General features: G+C 42.7%; 1 protein-coding gene across 3 annotated transcripts in view; it reads left to right on the plus strand.

The window, feature by feature from the left end:
• Window positions 1-7755: 7755 nt before the first annotated feature.
• The window catches only part of apba2b (amyloid beta (A4) precursor protein-binding, family A, member 2b), a 204543-nt gene continuing 196070 nt past the window's right edge, over window positions 7756-16228 (plus strand). Inside the window, exon 1 of one of the 3 annotated variants that reach the window (XM_051920460.1) lies at window positions 7756-7955. The gene's annotated coding sequence lies outside the window, so the exon portion shown is untranslated. The remainder of the gene's footprint in view (window positions 7956-16228) is intronic. The other 2 variants (XM_051920461.1, XM_051920462.1) reach the window with 2 other exon arrangements.

A 16228-nucleotide genomic window follows, 5' to 3' on the forward strand; every position in this document is an offset into this window, starting at 1 on the left:
CTCTTTCAAAGAACATTTCTATTTTTTCACGCCTCAGTTCATTATCGCTTATCTCTTTATTTATTTATTTTTTTTAATATTCTCAGCTTAGGTAGTTCCAAGTGCCTGCTGATAGCATCGTAGTCAATAAGGATTAGGGTCTTAGTGACACAGAGGCTTTTCAGACTGTCCTGAGAGTGATTAATCACTATATTTCCAGTAATCAAAGATCGACTACTGGGATTTTTTTTCCCCAAAGCCAATGAAGAAATTTTATTATGGTGTTAAATTTGAAAATTCTAGTTTTGATAGCCAGAGGACATGGAATTACATTACATTTTTTTCTAATCTTGACACTTTTATCCAAAGCAAATCAAAAGTGGTATGCATTTTGGATTTTGTTCTGTTCTTCCACAACATGAGCCATAGCGCATTAAATTACTTTCTCAATGTGTGAATTTCCCCTTGGGATTATCTATCTATCTATCTATCTATCTATCTATCTATCTATCTATCTATCTATCTATCTATCTATCTATCTATCTATCTATCTATCTATCTATCTATCTATCTATCTATCTATCTATCTATCTATCTTTTTTTGAACCCTGAACCAAACTGTTAGCAATGCCAGCCCCTTGTTACCCAAGTGAACTGAATAACAGGCTTCATTGTTGCTAATGCAATTAGAAAGGTTTCTCTAATAACCAATTAGCCTTAAAAGATGACAAAGTAAGGATAAGCTAAGGGAGCTGACCATTATGACACTGAAGGAAATGGGGCTTTGCAGTCCTGCGTGAATACCGGTAATAAATTAAAAATCAGTAATTTCAAGCTGTCATAACCATTAGCAGCACCAGTAATGTCTTCACTGTATTTTTTAATTATTTTGATGGTGTCTTGATTAAAAACGGGCATCAATTTCTGTCAAAAACATGACAATTTCTGGGTGTGTCCAGACTTTTGACTGGTTGTGTTCAACATACAGCACTTTGTTTGTGAAGTTGTGAAAATGGCTCTCAGAAGTGTGTATTTAGTTCAGCCAATCCTTTATAATCTGCTCCACTGTTGGTGTTAAATGCTGTCATGTTTAAGGTTCCCAATGTTTTGCAGTCTCTTACCTTGATCAGATCCGTCCGTTAAAATGAGATGTAAACACCTGACTAAAATAAAATAAATAAAAATAGATGGAAAGATTTTTCTGACAGTTTTATGCTCAGTGTGCAAGGCACTCTACACAGCACAGCGTGATTGACAGACGAGTATCGATTAAGCTTAGAAACAAAGGCCGCTGCTGAGCTAAAGAGCGCTTATTAAATGTCATTTAGGAGGAGGATAGTATATGAAATTAAAGGTAAAATGGCTGTGCACTATGAATGTTTTTTTTTTCCCTCATGTTCCTCAATTCTCCAAACTCTCCAGTGAATTGTAGAGCACATTTATTTATGAGTGGATTGCTCATGCAGTGTCAAGTGACAGCCAGAAGAGGGTTCTGAATATTTAGCAGTGCCATAAATCTGGAGATCTGCTTCCAAGATAATCACATGTAAATATATGGACATCGGAGTTCAGTCTCCCTCTGGTATCTGCGTCAGGTCCTCTGGGCACTTTGGTTTTCCTACCAGACGGCCAAAACACGCAGGTTATTTAAATGGGTCTGATCTGAACTGGCATGGTGGGTATGGTAACACTTTAAAGCACATGCTATAATATTGATTGATTCTCACTACTCAAAGCACTTTACATAGTGAGTGGGGAGACGCTTCAACCTCCACCAATGTGTAGTAGCCACTGGCAGCCATTTTGTGCCAGTATGCTCACCACACATTATTGGGAGGTGAAGGGGTGAGAGAGAGCCAATTACAGACAGGGAATGATTAGGGGGAGAGGCCATGGAAGGCAATTTAGCCAGGACATCAGGATACATCCCACTCTTTATGAAGGATGCCCAGGGATCTTTTATCGCGTCAGAGCCTCAGTTTTACATCTCATCTGAAGGACAGCACCATTTTACAGAACAAGTGACCCTGTCACTGCACTGGGGCATTAGTGTCTACATTCAGACCACAGGGTAAACTCCCCCTGCTGGCCTCATCTACACCTCTTCCAGCAGCAACCCAAGCATTTCCTGGTTGGACTCTCATTCAAGTAGTGACCGGGCCCAAACGTGCTCCGCGTCAGGTGGATGACCTGTTTTGTTCTGCTACAGACATCTGTTAGACATCTGTAGTTATGCATCTCAAGCCTTTGTTAAGCTCTTTCTAAATAGCAGTAGGGTATTAAAGACAGGTAGCCCCTCATGTACTGTGCTCACTAATGTCTTTTCAGTTTTATTAAGACCAAGCAAAGGGTTGATGTCCTATCAGATAGCAGAAACTGACTAATAATAATAGGTGCTTGGCCCCTTACTGTTTTTAATATATCTGCTCCCTTTGGGTGGCATTTTTAAGAAATTTGGAATTAATGTTCATTGTTATGCAGACAATACTCAGCTCTCTATATATCTACAAAGCCCAGCTCTGTCCTTCCTCCTTCCTGCTTCAATGACTGTCTGTTTGAGGTAAAATCTTGGTTTTCTTCTAATTTCCTCCAACTCAATAGCCATAAGACACAGGTTCTCCTCATTGGCTCCAAGTCTGCTTTATGAAAATCTAATAATTTTTCACTTATTATTGATGGTACATCAGTCTATCCCTCCCCTCAGGTTAAGAGTTTGGGGGATATCTTTCATAGTACTCTGTCTTTTGAGTCCCATATCCAATAATGTTATACGGTCATCCTGTAGCATTGCACGCCTGCGTCCCTCCCTCACACTAAATGGCACCGCCATCCTTACTCATGCATTGGTCACGTCCCGCATTGATTATTGTAATTCTGTTCTCTTTGGTCTCCCACATAAGTTTTTCCATAAACTCCAGCTTGTTCAGAATTCAGCTGCCTGCATTATAACTCCGACCTTTTCCATGCAACACATTACCCCATCTCTTAAAGAGCTTCATGGGCTTCCTGTAAAATTTCACATTGATTTTAAAATTCTTGTACCCTAAGTTCTTGTCTATAAGCCGGACTCATGTATTAGCCGGAGACCAAAAATCATACGAATTTTTAAAATAAAATCGTATCATAGATAAGCCGGACTCATGGATAAGCCGAACGTACTATAACCTATAACTAATAGAAGGGAGGGAGGTCAGTGGTCTCACTCGCGCCCATTTAATTTCTTTAAGGGGGGAGAGAGTGTGAGATATTGGCGTCTCTCTCACTCCCCGCATGGCGCGGTTGGAGCGGCCGGAGCGCGTTCTTTCTGCTCTGGGCGTCGCCGAGTCAACACGAGCGCGTAGCGGTCATTTAAATTGTGATTTTATATGTAAGCATATTTAAATATATATCGCGGATTTCTGCGGACAATGGGTCTTTTAATTTCTGGTACATGCTTCCTCAGTTGGTTTGCCCAGTTGATTTCATACAAGGGACGCTATTGGCAGATGGCTGAGAAGCTACCCAACTTACTTTTCTTTCTCTCTCTCTCTTGCGCTGACTATCTGTGATCCTGACGTATGGGGATTGAGCAGGGGGGCTGTTTGCACACCTAGACGATACGGACGCTCGTCTAAAAATGCTGAAAGATTATCTTCACGTTGCTATCTTTTGTAAAGCTGATTCCTGAAAAGACATGCTGCACAGTGCTTCGCATACTTAAAAGCTCGAAGGGCACGTATTGATTTTTGACTGAAAAACAAACTCTGTCTCTCTCTCTCTCTCTTTGTCTGCTCCTGACGGAGGGGGTGTGAGCTGCCGCCTTCAACAGCTTTGTGCCGCGGTGCTTCGCATACTTAAAAGACAAACAGCCCTATTGATTTGTTTACACCTTTGAAGAGGAAGATATGTTTGCATTCTTTTAATTGTGAGACTGAACTGTCATCTCTGTCTTGTCATGGAGCACAGTTTAAACTTTTGAAAAAGAGACAAATGTTTGTTTGCAGTGTTTGAATAACGTTCCTGTCTCTCTACAACCTCCTGTGTTTCTGCGCAAATCTGTGACCCAAGCATGACAATATAAAAATAACCATATAAACATATGGTTTCTACTTCGCGGATATTCTTATTTCGCGGGTGGCTCTGGAACGCAACCCCCGCGATGGATGTATAAGCCGGACTTATGTATAAGCCGATATTCTATTTTTTCATTTTCACAACTTTTTTCCTTAGATAAGCCGCGGCTTATAGACAAGAACTTAGGGTACTTCATACCCTTGCTCCATTATGCCTCTCTGACCTCATACATGTTTATACACTTAACCGCACTCTTAGGTCCTCTACTTCTGGTCTTCTCACCCCCCTGCATGCCTGATCACCATGGACTCCTGGGCATTTAGTCGTAGTCTACTCGTCTCTGGAACTCACTACCACAAAACATTCAGGACACAGATTCCCTACCTATTTTCAGATCTCGTCTTAAGACTTATCTGTTTAGATGATCTTACACTATGTGACCTTAGGCTGTATTCTTATTGCTGTATTTTCAGTTCCATAGATACAGCATACTGTATGTGTATGTGTACATGCATGTTTATGTTGGTTTTATGATTTTATTATCTGTACAGTATCCTTGGGTGTTTAGAAAGGCACCTTGAAATAAAATGTATTATTTTTATTATTATTATTATTAACTAGCTGTCCCCCGTGGCTCTGCCCACGTAGTAGTGAAACAGGACAGTGAGGAGGGCCCCACCCAGCTCCCCACTCCTATCGTCACCCCTCCCCTCAGCCCGCAGACTCTGTCTCGGATTAACACGAATATATCGCTCCTGCAAGAGAACTATGATTCATGGCGCGATCAGAGAAGTCGCAAAATCAACCGGAATGTTCAAGCAAGTTATGGAAAAAAACCCGATCTAACTCCGTTAAGTAGTTCTTTTCGTTCACTAGCTAAGCGGATGTAAGAAATGCCCTGAGGCCAGCACGCGAGTGAGGAGGGGGCCCCAAACTTGGCCCACTGTGTCTCTCTTGGATTTGCACAAATAATGATACTTAGCGCGATGAGAGAAGTCACAAAATCAACCAGAATGTTCAAGCGAATTATAGGAAAAAAAACCTGATCTAAATCCATTAAGTAGTTCTCTCGTGAAAAGCGGATAGACATACAGACAGACAGGCGTTGGATTTTATAAATATATAGAGATAAATACACTGAGGTAGCCCCATTTTGTTGTAAGGGTTGGCTGTGCCATTCAGTCCTTTTCTGTGGTCGACTAGGGTGGCACAATTTAGGGAATTACATTTTTTTAAAATAATACAGACTGGCTTAGCAACCCTTGGACTCAATACAGCTGTCCGTTTCCCATTAACCCTAGTATATAGTTTTATATTAATTTTGAGTACTAGGGATGTTTAGTCTTAAAATTTGAAGACCTCCATGAGCCAAATAAGGTGGTCTTCCAAATCCCAGGATGCACCGTACTCAGCTTCTCAATTCTTTACTTTGTCCAGGTGCAGGTGTGTATTTTTAGTTGAATGTCTTCTTGTGGTAAACATTTGGGGGGGGGGGGGGGGAGGGTATGCACAAATCATTGGTTGCCGTATAGAAGAACAACAACAATAGTGATAATAATAATCTTCAAACAGGCGTAGCTTAGGGCATTCAAACATAAAATTAAACTATCAGAATGGCAACAGGACTGCAGCTCTTCAATGCATTGCTAAATGGCTGATTTATTTCAAACTATAATCATCTCCCATATGGGCACACATTTAAACTTTCCTTATAACTTGACAAATGTCATTCTCTGTAATTCACCACCATCTATGATATCCACTCTTGGTCCTCTAAAAAACGTCTTCCATAGTCTGTCTCTCACTGGAAAAATTATCTGTGGCTATCAATTAATGGGATATTTGCATATGTTAGCAAGCATACATTAAATAGGAATCATGGGTAAATGTTTAAAGATCATTTTTGTACATCAGTCTTATCTAATTTTGACATTATATGAAGTTTATCAAGTTATTTTTCAGTAACCTAAATGATACGTATTGTGATGGCAGCTCAACCTGGCTGGGACGCCCCGAGAATGAAAGAATGGGGTAAGGCAGCTACTTTTAGACACTGCCTCCCCCAAGAAGCTAGATGGCAGCTCCCCTGGCGTATAGCAGTGCCCTGGATACCCACAGGGCTTCCTGGGACTGAGAGTTCGCTGCCTCAGCCCTGTTGGGTGCCGCCAGGGGGTGCTGTGGAAGGACTGGGGGAGTCATGCTTCCCTTATAGCCCGGAAGTACTGTCGAGTTATGAGGAGGGAAATCCAGAAGTACTTCCGGGCTGAAGAAGAAACTCGAGTTTTCCATCTGACCCAGAAGTGCAGACAAGTCACGTGACCAGAAGAATAGAAGTACTTCCGGGTCAAGGACTATATAAAGGACTGCTGAAGACCCAGCAAGCGAGCCAGAGTCGGGTGGAGGTGGACAAAGCTTGCAGGGAGAGGGAGAGGGAGAGGGAGAAGGGTATTATTGAGTTTATTGCCTGTAATATGGTGGCTGTGGTGCTGGAATAGCGCTGTTTAAGAAGAAAATTATTAAAAAGCTTCTTACTGCTTTTACCTTGTGTCCTGAGCATCTGTCTGTTGGGGTTAAAGGGGCACAGCAAACCCTAGCGTCTTACAGTATATATGTTGTGACCATTAGGGTGCGTAACAGCAGCACAAGAACTCCAGACACAACAATACAATCACATGTCCCAGGTTTATTTATTTAATGGAATATCTTGCACCAGCTTTGTCTTCTAAATTAGACAAGCACAACCATCTCTCTTTTTCTTTTACTCTCTCCATCATACAGTTTTTCAGTTTTATGTATCTACACTCCTAAAAATGAAGGTGCCACTTGTTCTTCAGAGTGATGTCATAGGGGAACCAGTTTTGGTTTCCAAAAGACCCACCTGCATGGTCGTTTCAGGAAGAACCTTAAATTGTCTAGATCCATAAGAGAATGCATACAGTGAATAACCAGGCCCGGTCTTAGGTATTATGGGGCCCTAGGCGAAAGGGGGGTCCAGGGGCCCCCCTGGAAGCTCTGTGAAATGCGTGAAAATTAGACCAAGGAGTCGATCCGGGGCCCTAGGCGGTCGCCTACTTCGCCTATGCCTAAGGCCGGGCCTGATTGGCACAAATAATGCTGTAGTATATTTAAGTATATATGACAATTGCTCACTCGGACAATTTGTTTTGGGGGCCCTAAGCTATAGCTTGTGTGGCTTATACGTAAATCCTGCACTGTGAATAACCATGAATAGATGGTAACAGGTTTGTGAAAAACCAATGGGTGCTGATTTTAAAAGGACTTTCACTGCAAACAGTAACACTTGATGGTCCAGATGTTCTTAATCTGTTTGTGTCCTGCTAGGTAGCCTACCTTACATTAAAGATTTCAGCTTTTTTTCTTCATATTAGGAAGTTTTTCAAACCACAAAAAAATCATATGCAAAGAACCATTTTCAGAATGAAATGGTGCTTTGTCAAGCAATGGCTCTATGAGGAACCATACAATCCAGTAAAGAATCAAAAATTTCCATTAAAGAGCGATTATTTTTAAGAGTATCTACAACAATAAAGATACAGTATCATGACGGGGCAAATACTGTACCTGCTCTTTCACTTCTGGTCGCCAACGATTACTCTGTAAACTGATTGTCACATTCCCCCACCCTGTGACTCCCTCGCGTGTCTGATCCACGGTCTGAGAGATGCGACGCAGTTCGCAGTTTTCTGCAGGCAGGTGCCGCGCGGCACGCCGGCGCAATGCGCTATTCAGGTTCTGGGGCGGAGAGCTGTTAGTTCCGCTATTCAGATTCCGTCTCTAGTTAACCCCGGCTCACATGTGGATGCCGGACCACCGGGACACAATAGCAAGCCAGAGCTCTTTTTGAAAGCAGCGTCTGTTTTCGTCCCTAAAGGCGATCTGGAGTGGGGCGGATTCATGTGGAGGTAAGCAGCGGCAAATGCTTTATATCTTTCGAGGGATCGAGGACAAAAGAGTCCTGCTTTATTGCTGTGTGTGTGTGTTTTTTTTTTTTTTGTTGGTTCCGTTGTCCTTTGCAGATGCTGTTTTGTGACATATCGTATCCGATCGGGTGAGGGTTTCGGGATGGGCACGTGAAGTGTGGGGGGCTGTGACCGATGAAAGGCGAGGAGGAGGCGGCGGCAGCAGCGACAGTTTGGTAGCTCGACTAGTTAGCAGGTGCCGACTCTCCTCTGCTGACCGACCACTCACAGATTAGCATTAGCGATGTTATTTGCAGACGTGTTTTAGTTATTCGAAGCCATTTGTCGCCAAAGACGTGTCGCGGCTTTTCGTGGGGTTGTTGCCGCTGCCGCTGCCGCCGCCTCTGGACCCCAGCGCGTGCATCAAACGCCCCATTCATTTGTAATATCTCTTCTCGCGCGGACCCTTGAAGTCGCTGGCCGCTGATCATTTCGCTCATTTGCTCTTTCTTGTTTAATTTCTTTGCACGCACGCGGGCTCCACTGTTGATGGAGCCCTGGGTGCTCCGGCGCAGCTACAGCTCATCTAAATGATTTATGTCTCCTAACGAGTTCTTGGGGGAATAGAGCGAGCGCTTTCATGGAGAAGTCGGTGATGTCCGTATTAGTTTCTCTACGGAGGGGAACGTGGGGCTCAGGTGGCCCCCAGCCCATTATTGCAGTGGAAGTGGGAGCTTACAGTGTCACAAATCAAGTCTGGGCTACTAATATGACATTGAAGAGACGATGGGAGATCCGGAGAAGCGCTGACCCCGACAATCGGAGCCGTGTAAGCCATTTGTTCTTCAATAACTGCCTCATTTTGGGCTGGCGTCCCATCCAGGGTGTTATTCCTGCGGACGATGCCCCGTTTATTATTTTTTTCTTCTTCCAGTGAGTGTCAGGCTCTTTAAGAAGCTGAGTGCTGCTTCTGCTGCTGCGGATTGGTACTCTGCGGCTCCTGCCAAAATCTGCTGCACTTTTGACGTTACATTTTCTGTATTAGGTTGTTAAAAGGGAATATTGATTTCTTTCTGAAGTATGGTGTTTTAATAAAAGAAGGGGAAACATACAGAATGGGATTTAACCTGAAGAAAAGGTTTCTCAGGCAGGAAGGTTGCTAAAGGAATCTGAGCCCCAGGGGCTCCATGCCATCCAAAAGCCCATCAAGTTAGACACATTTCTCTTATCAAAACCCCTTTGATGCCATTACAACTGTTACAGACCGGCATCCCTAAGCTAATCTGTCAGAACTGAAATCATTTTACTTCCGCTGCCTCACACAATACCCCAAAACATTTTTCTGTATGTTTTTGAGCAGCCACTTTACAACAAATGCTTGATGAGGTTCATGCCAGGAAGTGCTGGCCAGAAGTAAAAAGCTCAGATGGTAAGGAAACAGACCTGCAGTCAAAAGAAGAGCAAAAGCAGGAGGGCTGTGGTGTCGTACAAAGGAAGGAGTCAGAGGGCGTTATTGGGGCTGAAGAGAGTGAGTCCGGTGACTGTAAAAGTGAATCGGAGAGAAAGGCCAAGACAAAAGTGTCAACTGGGCATCAGGAGCGGTGGCCTGCTGGTTACGGCTACCCACTCATGACCAACCGCTGACTCACTGTGTGACCTTGAGTGAGCAGCCTGTAGGAAAATGGAAGCAGTTGTCGTATGCCGAGAGTGTAAAAGACTCCAAGGGGATCTTTGCTTGCTTTTTTTTTTTTTTTAACAATCCCAATTCCAAAAAAGTTGGGACACTGTGTAAAATATAAATAAAAACAGAATGCAATGATTTGCAAATCTCATAAAGCCATATTTTATTCACAATAGAACATAGAAAACATATCAAATGTTTAAACTGAGAAAATGTCCCATTTTAAGTAAAGAATAAGGTCATTTTGAATTTGATGGCAGCAACATGTCTCAAAAACATTGGGACAGGGCCATGTTTACCACCATGTAACATCCCCTCTTCTTTTAGCAGCAGTCCGTAAATGTTTGGGAATGGAGGAGACCAGTTGCAGGACTTTTGGGAGAGGAATGTTGTCCCATTCTTGTCTGATTTAGGATTCTAGCTGCTCAACAGTCCTGGGTCTTCTTTTCATTTCATGATGAGCCAAATGTTTTCAATTGGTGAATGGTCTGGGCGGCCGGCAGTTCAGCACCCCCGTGATGTTGTAAAAGATGTATTAGGCCGTTTAGCTTTGTCTTGCTGAAATATGCAAGGCCTTCTCTGAAAAAGACGTTGTCTGGATGGAGCAGATGTTTCTCTAAAACCTGTACATCCCTTTCAGCATTGATGGTGCCTTTCCAGATGTTCCATAAGCACTAATGCACCCCCCCCCACCCATACCATCAGAGATGTAGGCTTTTGAACTGAGTGCTGATAACAAGCCGGATGGTCCTTCTTCTCTTTAGCCCAAAGGACGTGGTGTCCATGTGTTCGAAAAAGAATTTCAAATTTCGATTTGTCTGATGACAGAACAGTTTTCCACTTTGCCTCAGTCCATTTTAAATGAGCTTTGGCCCAGAGAAGATGGTGGCATTTCTGGTTCATGTTCACATATGTCTTCTTCTTTGCATGACAGAGCTCTTCCCTGCATTTGAGGATGGCACGGCACACTTTGTTCATAGACAATGATTTCTGGAAGTGTTCCTGAGCCCATGCAGTGATTTCCATGACAGAATCAGGCCTGTTGTTTTAATGCAGTGCTGCCTGAGGGCCCGAAGATCACAGACATCTAATACTGATTTTTGGCCTTGACTGTTGCACAGAGAGATTTCTCCAGATTCTCAGAATCTTTTGATGATATTATGTACGGTAGATGATGAGATATTCAAAGTCTTCTCAATTTTAAATTGAGGAAGGAACATTATTCTGAAGTTGCTCCACAATTTGTAGACTCATCTTTGTTGCAGATTGGTGAACCTCTGCCCCTCTTTACGTCTGGGAGACTCTGCCCCTCTGAGATGCTCTTTTTATACCCAATTATGCAAAATGTTCCTCCAGCTGTTTTGTTTTAGTACCATTTACTTCTCCAGCCTTTTGTTGCCCCCATCCCAAACTTTCTGAGACACGTTGCTGCCATCAAATTCAAAACTGAGCGAATATTTTTCATGAAATATTAAAATGTATCACTTTCAACATTTGATTTGTTTTCTGTGTTCCATTGTGAATAAAATATGACATTTCCAAATCATTGCATTCTGTTTGTGTTTACATTTTTCCACAGCGTCCCACCTTTTTTGGCATTGGGGTCGTAGCAGTGATCTGTTTTTGAGATAGTGAGGGTGAATGGAGAATGACAAGTGGGGAAAATGTCACGATACAGTAGAGTAGTGAAACGTTATGACAGAATGGGAGAATCACGTACTTCAGAAAAGTAAAAAAAATAAACGCAAGGGGACAACTGAGTTTCAATGGGAAAAACCAACCAATGGCAACTGATTAAATCCGTGTGACTCTTTAGGTGCGGACTTTTGGATTTTTGTGATATTTTCAAACAGAAGTCTTCAAGGTACTCCTTTATCTGGGATTGAAGTCTCTTATCTGTATCTATCTATACTGTCTGTTAGAACGCTACTCTGTGTGTGTGTGTGTGTGTGTGTGTGTGTGTGTGTGTGTCTGGTCCCTCCAAACGATCTCATTGGTCAGTTTGCCTTTGGTCCGATCGGTCAGTTTGGCTGTGGTTGCTCAGTGGATGTGATGGTGACACAATACTTTAGGGGTGTGAAATCCAATTCTTGATTGTGACATTTTTTTTTTAGAATAGAATATTTCAATGACAACAATGCAAATAAATTACCAAGCGCATTTGGGTCAGTAAAAACTAATGAGGCTCAACCCAAGTTGCCTTCAAAGATGGGAAGTAGTCTTAAAAATACAAATTATGTCTTCACAGTGGGTAATGGGGTCCTGTCTTCCATTGGTGGTAGTCAAAAAGCGGATAGGAGGCAAAGCAAGGTGCCTCGAAATGACCGAGTCTGTGGAGCAGGCTTGATAGGGACGCGACCGAGAGAGGAAGTGCTGGGCAAGAGAGGTTGAGACACACAAGGATATTAAGAAGAGACGTAGGAGGAACACTAAAGGTACACATAGGACAACAGAGGTTGGGATACGTGTGGATACTGAGAAGAGGTGAAGGAGGAATGCTTAGGGTACTCATACACCAAGAGAGGTTGAGACAAGCGAGGATACCGAGGAAAGGTGTAGAAGGAGCACTGAGGGTACACGTAGAGGAAGAGAGGTTGAGACACACGTGGATATCAAGAAGAATTACAGGGGAAACACTGAGGGTGCACGTTGGGCAACAGAGGTTGAGAGATGTATGGATACAGAGAAAGGGCCTAGTAGGAATTTTGAGGGTACATGTAGAATGAGAGAAGTTGAGAAACGTGTTGGCATCAAGAAGAGGCGTAGGAGGAACACTAAAGGTACACATCGGACAACAGAGGTTGAGATACGTGTGGATGCTGAGAGGAAGTGAAGGAGGAATGCTTAGGGTACACGTACGGCAAAAGAGGTTGAGATACACAAGGATATTAAGAAGAGATGTAGGAGGAACACTGAGGGTACAGGTAAGGCAAGAGAGGTTGAGACACTTGAGGATATCAAGAAGAGATGCAGGATGAACACTGAGGGTACATGTATGGCAAGAGAGGTTGAGACACTTGAGGATATCAAGAAGAAACAAAGGAGGAACACTAAAGGTACACATAGGACAAAAGAGGTTGAGATACGTGTGGATACTGAGAAGAGGAGAAGGAGGAATGGTTAGGGTACACGTAAGGCAAGAGAGGTTGAGACACGCTGAGATATCAAGAAGAATTATAGGGGAAACACTTAGGGTGAACACCCTCATACACCTTTATCGTAAGAGCATCCCTTATCTATGATGGAGCGTTTGATCAGAAGAAACTATGAAGATGGTTTTAAATTAAACGTCATTGAAGTAGCAAAAGAAATTGGTAACTGTGCTGCTACAACAAAATTCAATGTGTCTGAGAAACAGATGTGAGATTGGAGGAAGCAAGAAGATGTAAAAAAAACAATAAATGGAAGTGTCATATTTTTGAGCGGGCGTATATGTCGGGGTCTGATTTTTATTATTGATTTTTCGGTTTCAAGACCTGACGTATACGCGAGTATATACGGTAAATTGAGGAATTGGATTCTCTCCCCTCTTTTTCTGTTCTATCTATCTTTATTTATTTATTTATTTACATATTTTTACTAATATTAAAGTGCTACACCACTGACCTAGCTCTCTTTCTCATGGGTGGGGTCGATTTATTTCAAACCAGTTTTGTTAAACTTGACTTGCATGTATGGAATGTTTTTTTTATTTTAATAAAATAAAATATATGCAAAAAAATAAAAAAAAATTAACCACAGTAGCACTTGTTAGCACACCATGGAGGAGTGAGTGAGACGTACACTCAAGCGGAGCACCAAAGCACTAACAATGAAGCCAAGGCACAGCACCAGAACTCTTTAGGCCTTGATCCTAACCCTGCACCTGCCATTTCCCATCATTGGTGTCCAGTTCATGATTTGTTAGCTTAGCTCCTACATGTTTTAATGCAAGGGTTTCCCAACTTGGGGTGCCCACACCCCCAGGGGGGGTCTGACAAAGGGGAAATTTGTGTTACAGTTTGCCAAAATTGAGTGAGGTACATTGTCCAACTTTATCGAGGTGCAATTATTGTCGCGCAGTGTGCCGTCATTTGTAGGTCGTGTAGTAGTTGGTGCTCCTGTTCTGTGATATGAAAAGAATCGAACATCATGCACTCGATTGTCAACCATCAGTGAGCCGTAGAAATGCGCGTTCTCATGAGTTCCTTGCACTCGTAGAACTTTTTTTATTAAGAGAATGGAATTTGGACCTTGCAGTGGTCCGTAGAAAAGGGCGACGCTGCACATCTTTTCATGAAAATTGGAGGCAGCTCTGGGATAGTCCACCTTAGAATATAAGCCATACGACTTCTCAATTCATGGGGGGTTTCTGATATCGATTTTTTTTTTTCTTTCTACTATTGATTTCCGTACAAACTCTGATTGTGAAACATCACGAGTTTCGAGGTTAGTTTAACATTTTTGCCAGCAAGGGGGACTGAATTGGATGCAACACCTGCTGCTTATACCCAGCCCATCTCTCCTGCAGGTGGTCCTGGCAGTAGTGCAGCAATTTTAACTGTGCAGCACATCCGAATTTGAACTGCAGTACAGGCGCTCTCGGGGGACAAAGCTGGTCAACTGTGTTTCATCTCTTAATGGTGCTATGGCACTTATCAATACAAGGGGGTCTCCAAACCCCCCAAACCCCTCAATCGTTAATCGTGTGTTAGTTCATCACACTGCTTGATGCCTCACAGAATACCACAACCCTTGGATCGCTAATTGAGTGTCTAAGCTTCTCGGAGGCGGGGGGTGGGGGGTGGTGGGGGGGGTGCATATTTGCAAGATTATTGAGATTTAGTAAGGTGAATTGCTCAATTTTATGCACTGAGTTAAAAGTTTATTTTTGTGAGTTCACTTTGTTCACCTGCTGTATTGTATGTGGTTCAAAAATTAGAAATTTCATTTCGTTTGTAGGGGGTGTGAGTATAAATCAAACATTTTCTAGGGATGCGAGACATAGAAAAGGTTGGGAACCACTTGTCTATGGGCAAGCCCACCCAAGAGAACCTGGGTGGCTAGTTCTACCAGAGAGGCTATCTTGACCACTTGGGCGCATTCGGGCATACGTGGATGATGCAATGGCAGCCATTGTTTCGGGAGACGGGGTCTGAATATTTGATGAGTGCACTACATATGTGAAAGGCACTATGAAAAACATCTCGATAGGTATGAGCCACGCTAGATTAGACAGAGAGATCTGAATGGTGTCATATCTGTGTTATACTGTGCCTTCTCTATCTATCTATCTATCTATCTATCTATCTATCTATCTATCTATCTATCTATCTATCTATCTATCTATCTATCTATGTTATATAGTGCCTTTCATATCTATCTATCTATTATATAGTGCCTTTCATATCTATCTATCTATCTATCTATCTATCTATCTATCTATCTATCTATCTATCTATCTATCTATCTATCATATAGTGTCATTGCTCTCATACTTTCAAATACACTTGGGATTTTAAAGTCTAAATTGAATTTTCCATACATATTATTTTATGCAGTGGGCTCCTCACATTAGCTGACAAGATTTCACAAACTAAAACGTTTCTACTTCTGAAGTGTATGATTTATATTTTATTTGGGATTCAGGGCCTGAATACGTGCAGAAAATTGACTTGCTCCAGTTATGGGCTTATATATTTTAGGCTTTGTGTTCCTGGCTCTGCTGGTGGAAAAATAAAATCCCAAGAAGCAGAGTGCATATAGATGACTTATTATTGAAGGAGGCCTCTTAAGATATGGGATTGCTCAGGAGTTGCATTAGTTTCCGTGCCACGATTATCTCGGAGGATTTTGGGTTACAGCTTCTAGGCAGTGGAAGTGGATGTGTCTCTGAGGATCCTTTTTAAATTCTGAAAGCTGTTAATTCCTACATGTAGATTTTAAGATCATTGTCTGTGTTTCACTTTTCAGTCATCCCTTTATTTGGCTGAACATGCTGCCTGGCGACTGCATGGCAGCCAAGCTATGTGTAAGGTGGGTGCTAAGGAACAGTGCATGTTGGAGTCGAGTGGCCCCCCAGGACCGCCACTCAAGTCAACGTCGCTCTGGAGACACCAGTGAATAGGAATGAGCAAGCCGTGTGGGGATTGAGTGGTCTGCTCTTGTTCAATTGTGGGTCTTTGAGTTTAAGAGACGCTCGCATGCTGTGTCGAGTTTGAGATCTCCACTAGGCTCGACAGCGCCTGTGATTTGTAACAGAGAAGGAGCAGGAAGGTCGACATTGATCTTTTTACTGTTTTTTTTTCCATCCTAGCCTGACAAGCATTTGATGTGCAGGCCTATGCCTTGGGTTTTAGAGCTGGCATTGGTCTGGTGCTAATATCAATATTTGGTAACCGGCAGCCCATCTAGAGTCGCACTCCGTGAAGCTCTGAATCGGCCTCAGTGAGTCAGGCAGCGCATGGACAGATGATGTCTATGATATCCTCTTGTTGGCTTAAACAAGCATGTCAACCTCCAGCCATTATTGCCTCCACTCACCCTAACAAGGCCACAGCAGAGTTGGCAGTCGTCCTCATTTACCTCTTCAAGGGGTGTGGGCGAGATAAAGAGC

Source organism: Erpetoichthys calabaricus, chromosome 17 (assembly GCF_900747795.2).
Source record: "Erpetoichthys calabaricus chromosome 17, fErpCal1.3, whole genome shotgun sequence".
In the NCBI taxonomy this organism is placed as follows: Eukaryota; Metazoa; Chordata; class Cladistia; order Polypteriformes; family Polypteridae; genus Erpetoichthys; species Erpetoichthys calabaricus.